The following is a 15,751-nucleotide window of genomic DNA, read 5'->3' on the forward strand; positions in this document are numbered from 1 at the left end:
AAGAGTATTCATTGCATCATGGTTTTACTCATTATTTCAACTAAACGAGTTGTTATCTAACTTTTAGACTTGTTCCATTCTCAATGTAAGAGTATTCACATTATCTTAAAAATATAATTTTTGTTCTTCACAATGTCAGGTATTTTTCAGGTGTATTTCAGTAAACATTACTAATTTTATTTTAGCTATTAAGTTGAGTTCTACATAATCAGTTTCGTTTTACATCTTTCTATCCATAAAAGACGATCCGTGCCTAGGTAGCATTTGAACTGTATTTTCCTTAAATCCCACTTATTTAAAGTACACAACATGCGTAGTTAGTAAGTTGTTGATTTAGGTATACACCCTTACTTACGTTATGTATACGAAGTTACATCTTATGCATTTGTTTATGTGTCAAATACTGAGAATCTTACTACACCATTAGATATTAGCACTTACCAATAAGGACATTTTAGCTTGCAAAATTAGATTGCTTCAGCTTTAGGAGGAGTTGGTTATGATAAAGCGCATAAGAGTCGAGGTATAAGAGGCCCACTCGCTTCGCTCAAAAATTAAATGATGAATTATTTCCATACCAAGTTACTATTGAGATGTGAGTAGGTATAAATCGTTTATTTTTCCGGCGTAGCGGTGGATGAAAGCTTTAAAATAATACTTAATTGATGAACATTGATTAATAATTAAGGTAGTTATAGTGTACCGAAAAAAACACTTATTTACTTGATAAATTATGGTATACATATATAGATTGTTTTCATCTGTCATCCTTTTGGATGAATGCATTAAATTTGGTATTTTAATTTATTTTCACTTAGTAATATACTTGATCCATACATCCACTCGTTTTTATGTATATTATTCTTTGCAATGGCGGAATCTTTCATTTACCGTGGTAATATTAATCAGCGCAATTTATATGGTAACGCGATATGATTAATCTATAGTATGAAGAAGATGGAAATTACTGTTTGAGTTTGATAATTTAAATCATTGCATACTTTTAAAGATGTAAAATGGTATAGTATTATGAGTATAACATCTGTAAAAATATCATTGTTTTACAAGAAAAATTTTGCTTTTTCAAATAATGTTATTTTCTACGCAGCTTTTTGTGTTATTCTGTTCGTTCGTGCAATTTATATCCATGACATATTATGTCATATAAAATATAATATATAAAATATAAATTTTCTACCACAAAAACGTGGAAATCCACTAGTTTTAAAACACACACACATATGCATGCAGCCAAACTTTACTTAGGGAGTTAGGGATACTAGAAACTTCACTTAAGTAAACATTTGTACAAGCCAAATACGCGGTATTCGAGCAGCTCATGATGTTCAAAAGTAATCAAAATGTATGGAGATGAGTTAGGGGTAAGTTAACATGTATTGCGCAAGCCCACCCCTCCCAATAGACGCGTGCCTCAGTAGCGCCGTCACCGTCGTCGCGTCATGGTCACTACGTCATCATGAGTGTTCCAAACAGCGTAAATATCTATGTGTTTTATAGCAAATGGTGTATTTATGTGTAGTATATGGGTTTGATTTTTTAATTAATGAAATAGTAAAAGGCCGAATTGTGGTGAGGTATAAGTCACAGGAAAGTTTTTAAAAATATGTATGTAGTGGTGAGTGTGTGAGTAAGTTAACTTGTTTGGGAGTGTCAAAAGTGGGTAAGTCTAGGTCTCTTTTAGACCAGAGATGTATTAGTAGATTTTTTGTTGAATTGAGGACCGTTTACATTCGTTGGGGAATTTCGAAACGGTTCTTTTTGCTGTTATTAAAAGTTTATGGTTTTTGATTCCATATATGCATTCTTATATGGGCATATATGCATTAACAAAAAGTTTATATCTACGCAAAAAATGATTTCAAAGCCATTTGTCATCAGCATGTTTAAATAGTATATGACAAACGAATATACAGGATAAATAAAAAGTCAATACTCCCCATCTAAAATTATTCTAAGTAAATATACAAAGATATCTTTTTGGTGGTCGTGCAGTTTTAGCTGGAAGTTTCATTTAATGATTTTGACCATTTTGAGTGTCCCCTAAAAATGAGGGATTTTGGGGGCAACTCAATATGTTTGAATGTACCCCCTTCAAGTGACACCTCATTTTGAAGGGTTTACAAATCTTAAGGAATGGTGAAAACCAGAGCTCTTCTCTATCCAAAATGGTAGCCAATATTGCTATTACATTGATTTAATTATCTTTTTAATGAGCAGACTTCAATACATTTGACGGGCTAAAAAATATTATATGGGGGTGTCTTTACTTTTTAGTCACTAAGAAATATTTTCGTCCGCCATACACTGCAGCAAAAATAGCCGTTTTTAAGACATGCGATGCGGGTCTAAAAAACCTCATATTCTCCTTAGGTACTAAAATAACTTTTTACTCCCTAGGGAGTCTGTTAACTCAGTTTTAAATTTCGATTATTCTAATCAGTCGTATTTATCAAATCAAAACATCTATTATCATGAATATTTAGCCTACATTTCAGTAGAGCAGAACATAAAATGTTTATTGTCTAAATATTCAGCGTGGCTAAGAAAATATGTCGTAGGCCTAATACAAATTACTTTAACTACAATGTTTACAATCACAATAGAAAATAAACAGACAAATAAATAACTAACAAAATTAAAGAAAAGAAAAAAAGACTATACAGATTTATAATATTAGAAAGATAGATGTGATTAACAATTTTAAATGTAAAGTTACAGACTTATCAGAGGTTGTTCCAAGAACTCTTTAAAGTAAAAACGATTACTTAAAAATCGCCAGTCATTGAACTTTTAAATAGATCATAATGTTAATAATAATAGCAATGTATGTGTAATAACGTTGTGGATACTTATTAACATTATTAACTACCTTATTATAAACTTTTTTACTCAGAACAACTTGACGATCGATTTATCGACAGTATCGATTGCTTTAATGAGCTGTGGCTAATTAAGAGTTGCAATGTTGTAAATAGTTCAACATATAGATACAGTAGTTTAATGTAAACTAGCACAATAAAATTAGACGAAATGATTGAATCACTTACTAAACTGTGCTTGTTTGCAATAGCAAAATTAAAAACAAGTTGTAAGTCATTTTACAAAGTTCATTTTACAAGAAATCTATATTTATTTTCTAACTTAATTTATAATATAGTTCATCACACGACCAAAAAGTGTATTTTCAACCCTCGCTCTTTTTGCGACCCCGACATCCCATCAGTCGTCAAACTTGAGCTCGGGTCAAAAAGAGTCACTTTACGCCCTAGTGATGAAATATACAATTCTTCGTTCTTTGTAATATCTATTGTGAAAAATTTCTTTAAGATCAAAAGGTTAGAGTAATTAGATTTTTAACTAATTATTATATCGTATTAAAAGTTCTGTTTATTTTTAGAAACTACGATGTTATTGTCACATTGAAAACTAGGTGTATCACTGTTGACACACATATTAACGACTTCTTCAATTTTACAACATGGGGTTTCATCCATGGTGCCTAGCCTTGCTTCATAAAGGATCATAAAACAAGTGATTGGATTATACTAATTTTTAAAGGAAATGTTTTACATAATAGGTAAAATTTTATCAGGTAAATTAAATGAAAAATTAAACTTTTTTATTTTATTTTATTAGATATAATGTTTTAAAATAATATGGTTAAATAATTATGTTTAGTTACGAAATAAATAAAAATGATAGAATTTAGTAGTATTGATTAAGTAGTATTTTAATATTTTTTAAAAAGGTTCATTTTAAAGAATCTAAATGCCAGAAACGATGAGAGCTTAGGTCACCTGTTGGCCTGACTTGAAGTAATGTGACAAACAATTCCAAGTCTGTGTCCAACAAAGTAGAGGGGGTTTTCAGTGAGTAGTCTGTGATAAATTCAGGAGTCTCACACTACAGGCTGGCTACATTTTCCCTCCAGTCCCAAAAAAAGAGGTCTACGGCCTCTTATTTCATGCTCGCCTAATCCTTGAGGGTCACCGGGACCTGTGTGTGGAACCACAGACAAGGGAAACAAAGTTTTGTTTCCTTAGTCAATGGTGGAACGTATCAAAGCAAAGGGGTGAGCCGATACAATAAAAGGGTGAACTGTAGTGATAAAGCATGGTGTTAGTTACCAAGATAAGAACCCACGGCATCATCGCCTTGAGCCAGAAGCCCGTGGTGCTACAGACTGAGCCACCAACTCATAACAGAGATGTAATGAAAGTAACTTTTTAACTGTAAAAAGTTATAATAATGATAATATAATAACATAATAATGATTGTATAGAATAGAATACAAAAATGCTTTGTATCAACGGTGTCCATAGAGTATGAATGTTGAATGTTATTATAATAAACGTGATATAATGCAGTTCTAGGACACGTACTTGCTGCTGTTTCTTTGATTGTAGTCCGATATAAAATTATGAATGTAACACGAGGGATGTCCATGGGAAAATCTTGAAAAGCTTTTAACGTTCGCATCGAATGAGTCATATGACACTTTCAAAGTATTTACCAGACAGAGCCATTTGCGCCAACCAGACTGAAATGCTATCCGGAGTTTGCCATAAAAGTTTACTGATTTTAATATAAGAGATGGGACAAATGATTGTTTAAACGTTTCCTACGTTATGATTGTTGTTTTAATTAGAGTGAGTGTATTATTCACCTTACCGTAAATATGGTAAACAAATAAAAAAAATATTAGTTCTATGAACTCCACCGATTAGTTCGGCCGCTTAGAAAACGACCTGCGCGCTAATGCTAAACCAATGCTGGAGGAGGTCGCTTTCTAAGCGGCCGAACTACAATTGAAGTTAGTAAATTATACAAGGTGATTGATATAAGTGTGCCAGGTATTTTATTGAAATGAAATTAATAGTTATTTGTGCAACTAGTGAGCAAAATGAGCAATTGCCTCACTCGAGAGAAATCCTTACTCACGAGCCGTAGGCGAGTGAGGAATGGTTTCTCGGGTGAGGCGATTGCACTTTGCACTCGAGTTGCACATTAAATTTTTCCTACAATTACCATAAAACAAATAAATTTGTAAAGAAACGTTCCTTCACGATGCAAATCTGGAGTGAGACAATGTGATTAGAGTGTTAACATTGTCTCACTGATGAGCGAATTGGCCACTTTGCTTTCTCAAATCAGTGAGAGAATATGTACATTGTTAGGTAACTGAAGAAAAAATACATTTTTATCCATTATTAAGACAACATGTTCGTTTCTTACAGTGAACCTCTTATGTACTAAATATTATAAACCAATTATAAACCAAACAATACGTTTTTATAACACTTTTTAATCTATAAACACAATTAATTATATCATAATTTATTCAAAAGTTATGAGAGATGTAAAAAACTGTTGAATTGAAAAAAAATATCTTGGCCACAATGTTTTTAATATAACCGCCAACTTTGATTTTCTTATGGAAGACCCTATATTTTTTGTTCTATTTAGGGAGTATATGAAATTTAAACACGTTTTGATTCTTGGAATTCTTTCTCTAAAAGTACTTGTTTAGGAGTTACAGCGTGTTAAAACTAAGAAAAAATTACTTGCGCTGTACATTCTGCGTCATGTAGCCTAGTTCCTAAACGAGTAGGTTAAGAGGGAACATTTTCAGAGTAAATAAATCTTAAAATTGCATCTACATAAAAAGAACTTAAAATACACAGTTTTCCAAATTTCAAAGTTGTCATTTTGGAAAATTCCATTTAATATCAAACAAGAATAATAAAAACTTACAATATAATGGGTGAAGTGAACTGTTCCAAAGCTACAAACGTGTTTTCATACTGAAAAGTTGTTTTTCAATTACGTCTGTATACCACGGACACATTTCATTGTATACCAGGCTGCTCTTTGGTTTTTTAAGCGAAAATCTTAAAATTGAAACATTTAAAATGGACGAAAACCTCAACCCGTTTCTCAACAATCACTTATTTGAATGGAAACATATGGGATTCCATGAGTTGAATCACACTACCGGTACAGATACAAGATAAAATATATTTTTCCTAGTTAAAATATCATGGTTTGTGAAGCCACGTAACCAAAGTCCCTCGCCTTTTCAAAGTATCTAAAGAATTCACAGTCTAAGTCTCACAGGCTTACCATAGTATTTGATTAAAACAGAATTTAGATAATATTTTAGTTTTTTCACAGAGGTGACAAAATCACTTTTGATTTTTATATTTATGATGGCACTCTTACTACTGGTGATTACAGCTATTTTGGGTGATTTAAGTACATTGTTAAACAAAATAGTAAAATTCTAAATTTGATTTGTATCAAACAGACTGATCCTAATAAACATCTATAATATTAAAACAAAACAGTGTTTTTTTTATTTCACGATTCTGAATCAACCACTCGATGGATTTTCACGATTTTTGTGTTGAAAGAAAGATAATTTTGAGAACTAGGGAATGTCGAAGCCATAATTTTAGTTTAGGGTCCCAGTTTTTTTGAAATTCAGTTTTAATTTTTAAAAAGTCTAGCAGCCGACGCTAAGATTCTAAACTAGCTTTTGGCATAAAATAATTTGCGTAACATAACAGCTGTAAACATTCAGCTTTTGTATCACAAATTCAGCATTTGGATAAAATGTAAAGACATACTTAGGGTTGACTTATTTATACTATGTGTAATGCTAATCAATTAATACGTTCAATTCTTTTGTAAGAGGATGGCAGATTAATTAAATATACATAGTAAAATACTAGGATGTTCAAATGATTTTTTAAAGCAATCTTTGTAATCTTCGATTTTTTTTAGAGCAATATAATTTGTTTTAACCAACAGTTGGTTAAATATAAACTATGGAACTATGAGGTTATTTTATTTTTGTCATTGATTATAGGAAATAAGTAAGATTAGTAATTGTTGTATTAAGTATGATCTTTTAGTCATATGATTTATTTGTGTTTAAATATCTTTTGTTGACAGATGATTTTTGTAAACATGTTTTGGTAAACATTAGTTTAGTTGGAAATAGAGTTTGTTGAAACAAGATGTGTGTTTAATATTCTTGTATTAGAAATAGAACATGGTGGCAGCTTAGTGGATTTTTATCGAACTGAAAGTCTAAAACCACGCATAATGTCAAGTAAGGGCAGAAAAAAACGAAATACTTGGAGGCAAAGGTATGAGGATAACGGTGAGGACGACACCCAAAGTGAACTCAACTACGTTTCAGAAAGGGACTCTAGAAATACTAAAGATGAGTCACGAGGTTTTGCATTGGGACATACGAACCGAGAAAATGATGCAGCTATGTATACTCCTACTCCGATGGTCAATATCACGTTACCAACTCCAGAAACGTTCTCTTTTACTCCGAATGAGTGGCATTCCTGGAGGAATCGCTTTCAAAGGTACAGACGGGGTTGCGGTCTGGATAGCACTTCCGACGCTCGGCAAATCGATGTACTTTTGTTTGTAATGGGTAGTAGAAGTGAAGATATTTTCGATTCGTTTTCACCAAAACCTAATACTTATGACGAGGCTCTTAGGGCCTTTGATGAATACTTTGTGCCAAGACGGAATATAATTTATGAGAGATCAAAATTTTTGAGACACAAGCAAGGGAGTGATCCATCTGAAAAATTTATAACAGATTTGCATGGCCTTGCGAAAACGTGTGCATGGGGTGAACTAAATGATGAGATGATGCTTCTCGTCCTCATTATTGGTATGCAAGATGAGGGTCTGAGTGATAGACTCCAGCTGGAATCTCAATTGACTCTGGAGAAAGCAATTAATACCTTGCGCCAACATGAGGAGCTAGAACGCCAAAAACGTGAACTTGCCAATACTAATGTTTTTTTGGTAAATAAAACGTCAGTTCAAAATGGTAAACCGAATCGGATAGAAGGTGTTTGTGACCAGAAATACATCGAGGATGCAGAAAATACAAAGAAGTGCAGGAAATGTGGTTATGATTGGCATGGATCACTGGCCGAATGTCCTGCTAGGAAAGCCAAATGTGACAAATGTTCCGAGATTGGACATTTTTTTCGATGCTGTCCCTACCGCGAAAAGTGGATGAGAAAAAACAAAAACGTTGTTAAAGAAATCGAACAGCAAGTTTCAGACTGTGGAGATCTACAGTTTCCTGAGATTTTCATCGGGAATATAGAAAACAATGACAGAGCCTGGGCCCAGGAGGTAAAAGCAAGCTGTGGAAACCAAGTGTTAGGGCTTATAAAATTTAAACTTGACACAGCCGCTGATGTAACCATGATTCCAGTAGGAGTTCTTGGTGATTTTATTAAGACTCTGCCTCTAGGAAAGTGCAAATCCCCTGTGTACAGTGCAAAGAAGAAAGAACGAATCAATATTTTGGGAACTTTAAGGCTGAAGCTTGAACATAAGGGTGTATCAATTTATGATCATGCGTATATTTCTGAGGAGATCACTGTTCCACTTCTTAGCAGACTTTCCTGTGAAGAGCTGAACCTGGTGAAGAGGATCTTTTCTGTAGATTCATCAGATATTGACTGGGTTACTGAGTACCCTAATTTATTTCAAGGATTGGGAAATATGAAAGGAGAGTACAAGATAGAAATGAAGGAGAATGCAGTTCCTTATGCTATATCTACCCCCAGGGTTGTACCAATACCTTTAAAAAGCAAGGTGAAAGAGCAGTTAGAGAATATGCTTGAAAAAGGAGTGATTGTCCCAGTTGAACACGCGACTGATTGGTGCGCACCAATGGTAGTTTGCGCAAAAAAGAGAGGTGGGGTTACGATCTGCGTGGACCTATCCAAACTCAACAACAGTGTGAAACGTCGGTTTTATCCTATTCCAAAGATTGAACTTTCATTGTCCCAGATCGCGGGAGCCAAGTACTTCAGCAAGATCGATGCGAATTCCGGTTTCTGGCAACTGAACCTTGCAGAGGAGTCTCAAGATTACACAACATTTATCACCCCTTTCGGGAGGTATAAATTCTGTAAGGTACCTTTTGGAATTACATCTGCTCATGAAGAGTTTCAGCGCCGTATGTCAAAAGCTTTAGAAGGGGCAAAGAACTGTTTAGTGCACATTGATGACTGTTTGATATGGGGAAGAACGAAAGAGGAACACGACGAGTGTCTTAGAGCCGTTCTAGAGAGAGTGCAAGCTAATGGAATCACTTTGAATAAGCAGAAGCCTGAGTTCTGCAAGAAGACTGTGACATTTTTGGGGTTTGTGCTGTCTAAGGACGGAATCAAGCCTGATCCAAGCAAGGTACAAGCAGTTGTGGACTTACCAGCCCCAAGTAATGCTAATGAAGTCCAGAGATTCACGGGCATGATCACTTTTCTGGCTAAATTTATTCCGAACTGCAGTAAGATTTTAGAGCCAATTACGAGCTTGTTAAAGACTAAAAACGATTTCTTTTGGGGACCAACTCAGGAAAAAGCTTTTGTCACAGTGAAACAGATTTTATCATCAGAGCCATGTTTAACTGTTTACGATCCGGAAAAGCCCTCGATTCTTTCTTGTGATGCTTCAAAAAAAGGTCTTGGAGCGGTTTTACTACAAGTTGAAGGAGAAAACAAGAAACCTGTGGCATATATATCTCGGACTCTAATGCCTGTTGAAGAAAACTACAGTAACATTGAGAGAGAAGCGCTTGCGTGCACTTGGGCAAGTGACCGTTTAAAATGTTTCCTGATGGGTAAAATGTACACGATTGAGAGCGACCACAAACCGCTTGTCTCAATTTTCAAAAGACAAAATTTGGACGAGCTCTCACCGAGGTTACAGCGATTCCGAATGCGTATGATGAGATACGATTATCGCATGACCTGGACCCCAAGAAAAGACCTTGCCATAGCAGATCTGCTATCGAGATGTCCTATTCCGGCTAATGAAGATGGTGAATTGACAGAAGAAGTGGAAGCCTTCGTCCATGAAATCAGTATGATTAGAATAAACACTACAGATGAAAATGTGACAAAAGTACTTCACTCACAAATGAGGGATCCAATATGTGCACAACTCAAGCTAAATATTTTAGACGAATGGCCTAGAAAATCAAGTTTACCTAATGAGATTCAAGAATACTTTAACGTGAAAGACGAGTTAAGTTGTATTGATGGGTTATTGCTTCGAGGAACTCGGATGATAATACCTCATGAACTACGAGCGGAAATGCTTGAGAGGCTTCACAGTGGACACTTGGAAATCACAAAAACAAGGAAACGTGCTTTGGAAACCATGTGGTGGCCTGGAATTTCTCAAGAAATAGAAAGAAAAAGCAAATCGTGTCCAGTGTGTATTCAGAACTCAACTAATCACAGTGAACCATTGATTCCAAAACTTATGTTTGGAGGGAAAATAAGAGACAATCTTCCATCTACTTTGGTTGGAAATCCTGTGGAAAATAAAGACTTTTTTGAGAGGGAGAATAAGTACCAGTCGAAGTATAAGATGCAATTTGATAAACGACATGGAACGAGGGGTTTAAGTGAATTAGAAGAGGGAAGCATGGTATGGATCACAGATCTACGTAGACATGGTAAAGTAGTCAGGAATTGAACGAACCACGTTCCTACCTTGTGGACATTGACAAGAAAACCATTCGACGAAACCAGAAGTTCTTAGTTCCTGCACCATACTACGGAGGAGATTGCAATCTTTCAAACTATTCATCTACGGTCCTTAATTGTCCATCTAACTCACGTGATCGTCCAGACGCTAGCACAGTTACCCATTACGGAAGGTCCATCAAGATACCGAGGCGGTACCGAGCTTCATGAAGATGTAGACATCTTGAGGCGGGATGTTGTATTAAGTATGATCTTTTAGTCATATGATTTATTTGTGTTTAAATGTCTTTTGTTGACAGATGATTTTTGTAAACATGTTTTGGTAAACATTAGTTTAGTTGGAAATAGAGTTTGTTGAAACAAGATGTGTGTTTAATATTCTTGTATTAGAAATAGAACAGTAATACAAAATTATCAGTGGTAAGTTTAAAGGAGAAATAGTTTTAATCCCAGGAATACTGATGATTTAATCCGAATTGCCCTCTGATTTTAAGCAACTCGAATTTCCTTTGTGTCTTACTTTTGCAATCACCATTATAAGACACTAGGGCAATCCCTGACTATCGTTGGTTTAAATTTAGAAAATGTATGCTTTTCACACGGACGTTGTGTGCTCACGTTGTGGTAGGTACACCTAAAAACTTTTATATTTATACACCTAGTGAAAAAACAAAAAAAAAACATTGTCTATCCACTGGCAATCAAGTCAAATATTCTATTTTTATTTCTGGTATACACTTTTATTATTAATCGTAAAGAACAAATTACCATAAAAAAAAGTTAATAAGCACGGGAACGCACGCCGGGAATAATCAACTAATTGTTGATAAATTAGAGTGGATAAAAGCACACAGAGAGGAACATGGTTGTTAGTTTTACACCGTTAGTGTTTAAAGTCCACATGGACACTTGTTGAATGTATCTGTTTACTCGGTCATTGTGTTTTTGTCGTAATGACAATTTGCAAATCTGCAAATAGTTTTAGTTTCATAAATGTAAAAATTTATAAGCAAATGACACTTATTAAGCCACGGTATGACTAGTCACTTTATATCTTTGTTTCAACCACAAAATTAATCTAAAACTTACCATTTACTGAGCTGAGCATTTTTAAGTATGTAGAATAACTTTCATACTACTTTGCTTGAATGTTGAAAAATCAGAGTTATTTAAGTGAAATGTTCGTATAATTAACTAAATGATGTATTATGTAACCTTAGCGTTATTTAAAAACACAATGAGTAAATCTAATTATTGGCTGAAATGTACAAGAAACAAAGGGTTATTAGTATTAACCAAGTACCTGTTGAGTTATTATATTGTTACTATTATTTGGGATTATTTGATACACTATTTCTTTACGCCTTTTTGGTAAGTGTGCACTAAAATACATATTTTTGTTAGTATAGTATAATCAATCATTACTAAGAATCCAGATAAACTTTGTTCTGAAACATCAACAGAGCGGTTCTGAATAAACCACCAACGCTCGTTGTAAGTTCGTTATTTTCACGGAAAATCTATTTTTCTGTCGACTACTCTCGGATTTCCAGTTGGTTAACCAAGGTGAAATGTTTACAGAATCATTGTAACTAACTGAATGATTGCTTTTATTCGTTATTCAAATTTTAACCTTCAGTTTTTAAACATTTATTATACACTACGAACCAAAAACTTTATTAATTTTACTTAATTTATAGTAACAACTTAAACAAAATAATCAGCTTATACTCCTCAGTTTTGAAGATAAAACTCAGCAAAAGTACTTCTTCCTTGTTAAAATAATTGACAAATTTGTACATTCGCTTCTCAAGTACTAAATGATAAAAATGATTACAACATTTTTGATTTTGTAAAGCATACCTCTCAGCTATCAATTAAAGAGTTGGAAGGTTCGATCCTGAGAAAAGTCAGTAGGTTTTTGAATGTATGAAACCGGACCCAGCTGACCCTGAAGTGAGCATTGGGCTTTAAATAAATCATCCTGGTTAAAACGGCTAATCTTAGTCAGTACTAAAGCTGAGATCACCACACTTCATTCTAAACACTCCACTCATTCATTTTAAAACACACATCTATGAGGCGTCCTTATCTTAATTGGTAATATTAATTAGTAAATTAGTAAATCTTAATTGGTGTTTAATAAAAGCGTCGTTTCTAACATAACAATCGTAGTGACAGCATGCAAGATAAACAAATATGCAACATATATTGTTATGCTATAAACCATTGTATAACAAATGTTATCAATGTTGAAATGTGTGTCATGGATGAATTCAATAATATCCTTGAGGGTATATTTCAATAATATTCAACATATTCAATAATATCCAAAGGGATATCAATATAATTGATGTAGTATACCTGTGAGCTTTACGTGATTGTGATATTTGTTTTGTCTTACATTACCTGTGGCAACTCAAACAAATTAGGTCAATAGTTTGCTTTCAAAACACGATGAAAATGATGTTCTCCTGGAATATCTTATTTTATACATCTATGTATTTTATCACACAATTTTCTGAAATAATTCACTTATTAAGTAGTTATGCCAATGGTATTCCTTAATATTAAACAAACAAACCCTAAATAGTAGTCAAGAATGTTCGCTATAATTTCAGGTGAGTGAATTACTTCTCTGTTACTTAGAATGTGAATTATTTATATTCTGACAATGTTTTCGAAGTGATGTTTTTGCTAGATAAGATACGCTCACACAATTCCATGATAGATATATTGCGAATAGATAAAGGAAATAGCTTTGTACCTAAATGTATCTTGTATCAGCATGCCAAAGTAGGAACTTCGACTGTAAGGTATGGGACTCGTCAAAGCAGCCAAAGCAGCAGCTAATCCCCTTGTGGTGTTATGCAAATAGGTTCATATTGAGATGAAATTCAAACTTATATCAAAGCACAAGATTATTAATAATCACCTACTTCCCTATACTTCATCTTTCTATACTTTAATTATACTTCCCTACTTGGTGTAAACAACAAAACACACTGTGATTTAAATAGTATAAGTAGCGTCAAAGTTTTGCAAATCCGTATTTTTATAAGTCATTGTACAAGCAGTTTACGATATCTAATTTATTCACTATAAGGATAATGTAGGACACGTTATTTTCCAATCATCTTATTGTATATTTCGGTAAAATATACATTGAACAAATATGCAACCTCTGAATGTTTTTCAGCTAAATTTATTGTAAGGAAAAATTTAGCACGTAGGCTCTAAATGGATTGGTTTGAATGTGTACAACCCGCTTTTCCATGGATGGATCGAGCGGTTCGTTAACTCGTAAAAATGAATGTTGGTTTAGAACATTCCTTTTAAATGAATCAAAAACATTTTTTGTGAGTTCAGTGGTTTGATTTTCTTAAAATCTATTACTGTCGTATCACTATAGGTCTGTTGGTTTAACGTTTTGTTGAAATGTTTAACTCTTTATATTTCTACACTTTTTATTGATCCTATTTTATTTCTCTCTATCTCCTAAAACTATTTAGGTACTTAAAGTTACAACAGACCTGATTTATATTCAACCTTGATACGAATTGGAGAGTCTGACTATCCTTTGTATGTTGTTTGGTTACTTGAACTTACGGAATGGTGTAGAAATATATTGATGCAATAAAACACGTTTCATGGTTTACAAAGCATCTTTTTTCATAGATATGGGTTGTGAAAAAAGTAAAAACCTATTTTAAAATAAAACCATATAATGGAAATTAATTATATGCTTTATAGTAACTGTAGGGAAAATATAATATGCAACGCGAGCACAAATAATTATTTTGTATGCCAATCTACAAGCTATCACATTTTGTCTTCGTGTTGCCTTCAGGGTGATGATAAACCCGATGTATTATGCATGTGAATAAAGTGTATACAGTCAATGACAAATCAATTATGAATTACACCAGATTGTTACAAGATCTGCTTAAATGGTTTTGAAGACGAATCTATTGAAATTTCCAATTATAAATTTACCCGCCTTGAGCTGGGTATGTTGAATTAAATAGTTGTGGTTGAAAATAGTTTCTCAAATTGTCTGTATTGAATATGTTTATATAATTATAAATAAATATATAAAGGTTGTTTGGTAGTCAATGTAAAATGGGTTAGGGCATTATTGAGGACGCAAGTAGCTATAAAACCCCAATTCAGATGGTTATATCACCCCCCCCCCCTTCGGGAGACAGACATTTCTAGATTTGTTTTTTTTTTCTTGACATTGCCTATTAAAATATCGTTTTAGCTTTTAACCAGCATAATGACATTTTAAATTTATTTAGGGTTTGCGTGAAATATTTTATTAGAAAAATTATTAGTTTTATAATACTAAACAGGCCTTAGAATCCGATAAAACATCGCAAATTCTACCAAAATAAAGTTTTTTGAAAAATCAATATAAAGATTATTACAACCTACTTTACACATTTATTTGATACGCTCCGTTAAAAGCCATTAAATAGTATAACAGCCTTCCTCACAATGTTATGCTTCCAAATGATATACAACATGTGGTAATATGATTTTTTTTTGTCCGCCTAAGGGGAAGAATATTGCGTCAGTCATAATGTTAATTAAATTTTTATTAAATGGTCAATAATTATGATAATGTACTTTGTGAAAGAGGCGTGCGAAAGGTAGCTCTTTAATTAAGTATACACATAGTAAACTTGTGGCTTAAAGAAGCCGCACAGAATGATTACCAGATCAGAAGTAGAGTACCGGAACTTTATAAAAAATATGTTCTTTTTAAATAAATGCTGCACCTAATTGTTTGTTTTTAAATCACTTAACCGAACAAATTGATAAAAAAACATGGCAAAATCATTTAATTTAATTGAAAACAGACAAAAATGATGATTAATTGAATTATTTCACCATGGTTTTATCATAAATGTATGGATAAAATGATTTAAATTTAAATAATGAAGTGAAGTAATTATTTAAAAACAACATAATTTTTCTGTTTATAAACTACTCTACCTTTTTCATTTACTTCATTCTACTTAATTCTTTCTGGAATTGGAAAGTTGCAGATTAATAATCTTCAATATATGGTTAAGGCTATCTGCCTTCTTTCCTGGTCTGATATATTGAGGGTTTCTTAATTGCTGCGACTCAACACCATACGTAACCAACAATTAAAGGACAGGGCTTCTCTT

This window comes from Macrosteles quadrilineatus, unplaced genomic scaffold (assembly GCF_028750875.1).
Source record: "Macrosteles quadrilineatus isolate MER2022 unplaced genomic scaffold, UCM_ALF_1.0 Scaffold_9__3_contigs__length_116548681, whole genome shotgun sequence".
In the NCBI taxonomy this organism is placed as follows: domain Eukaryota; kingdom Metazoa; phylum Arthropoda; class Insecta; order Hemiptera; family Cicadellidae; genus Macrosteles; species Macrosteles quadrilineatus.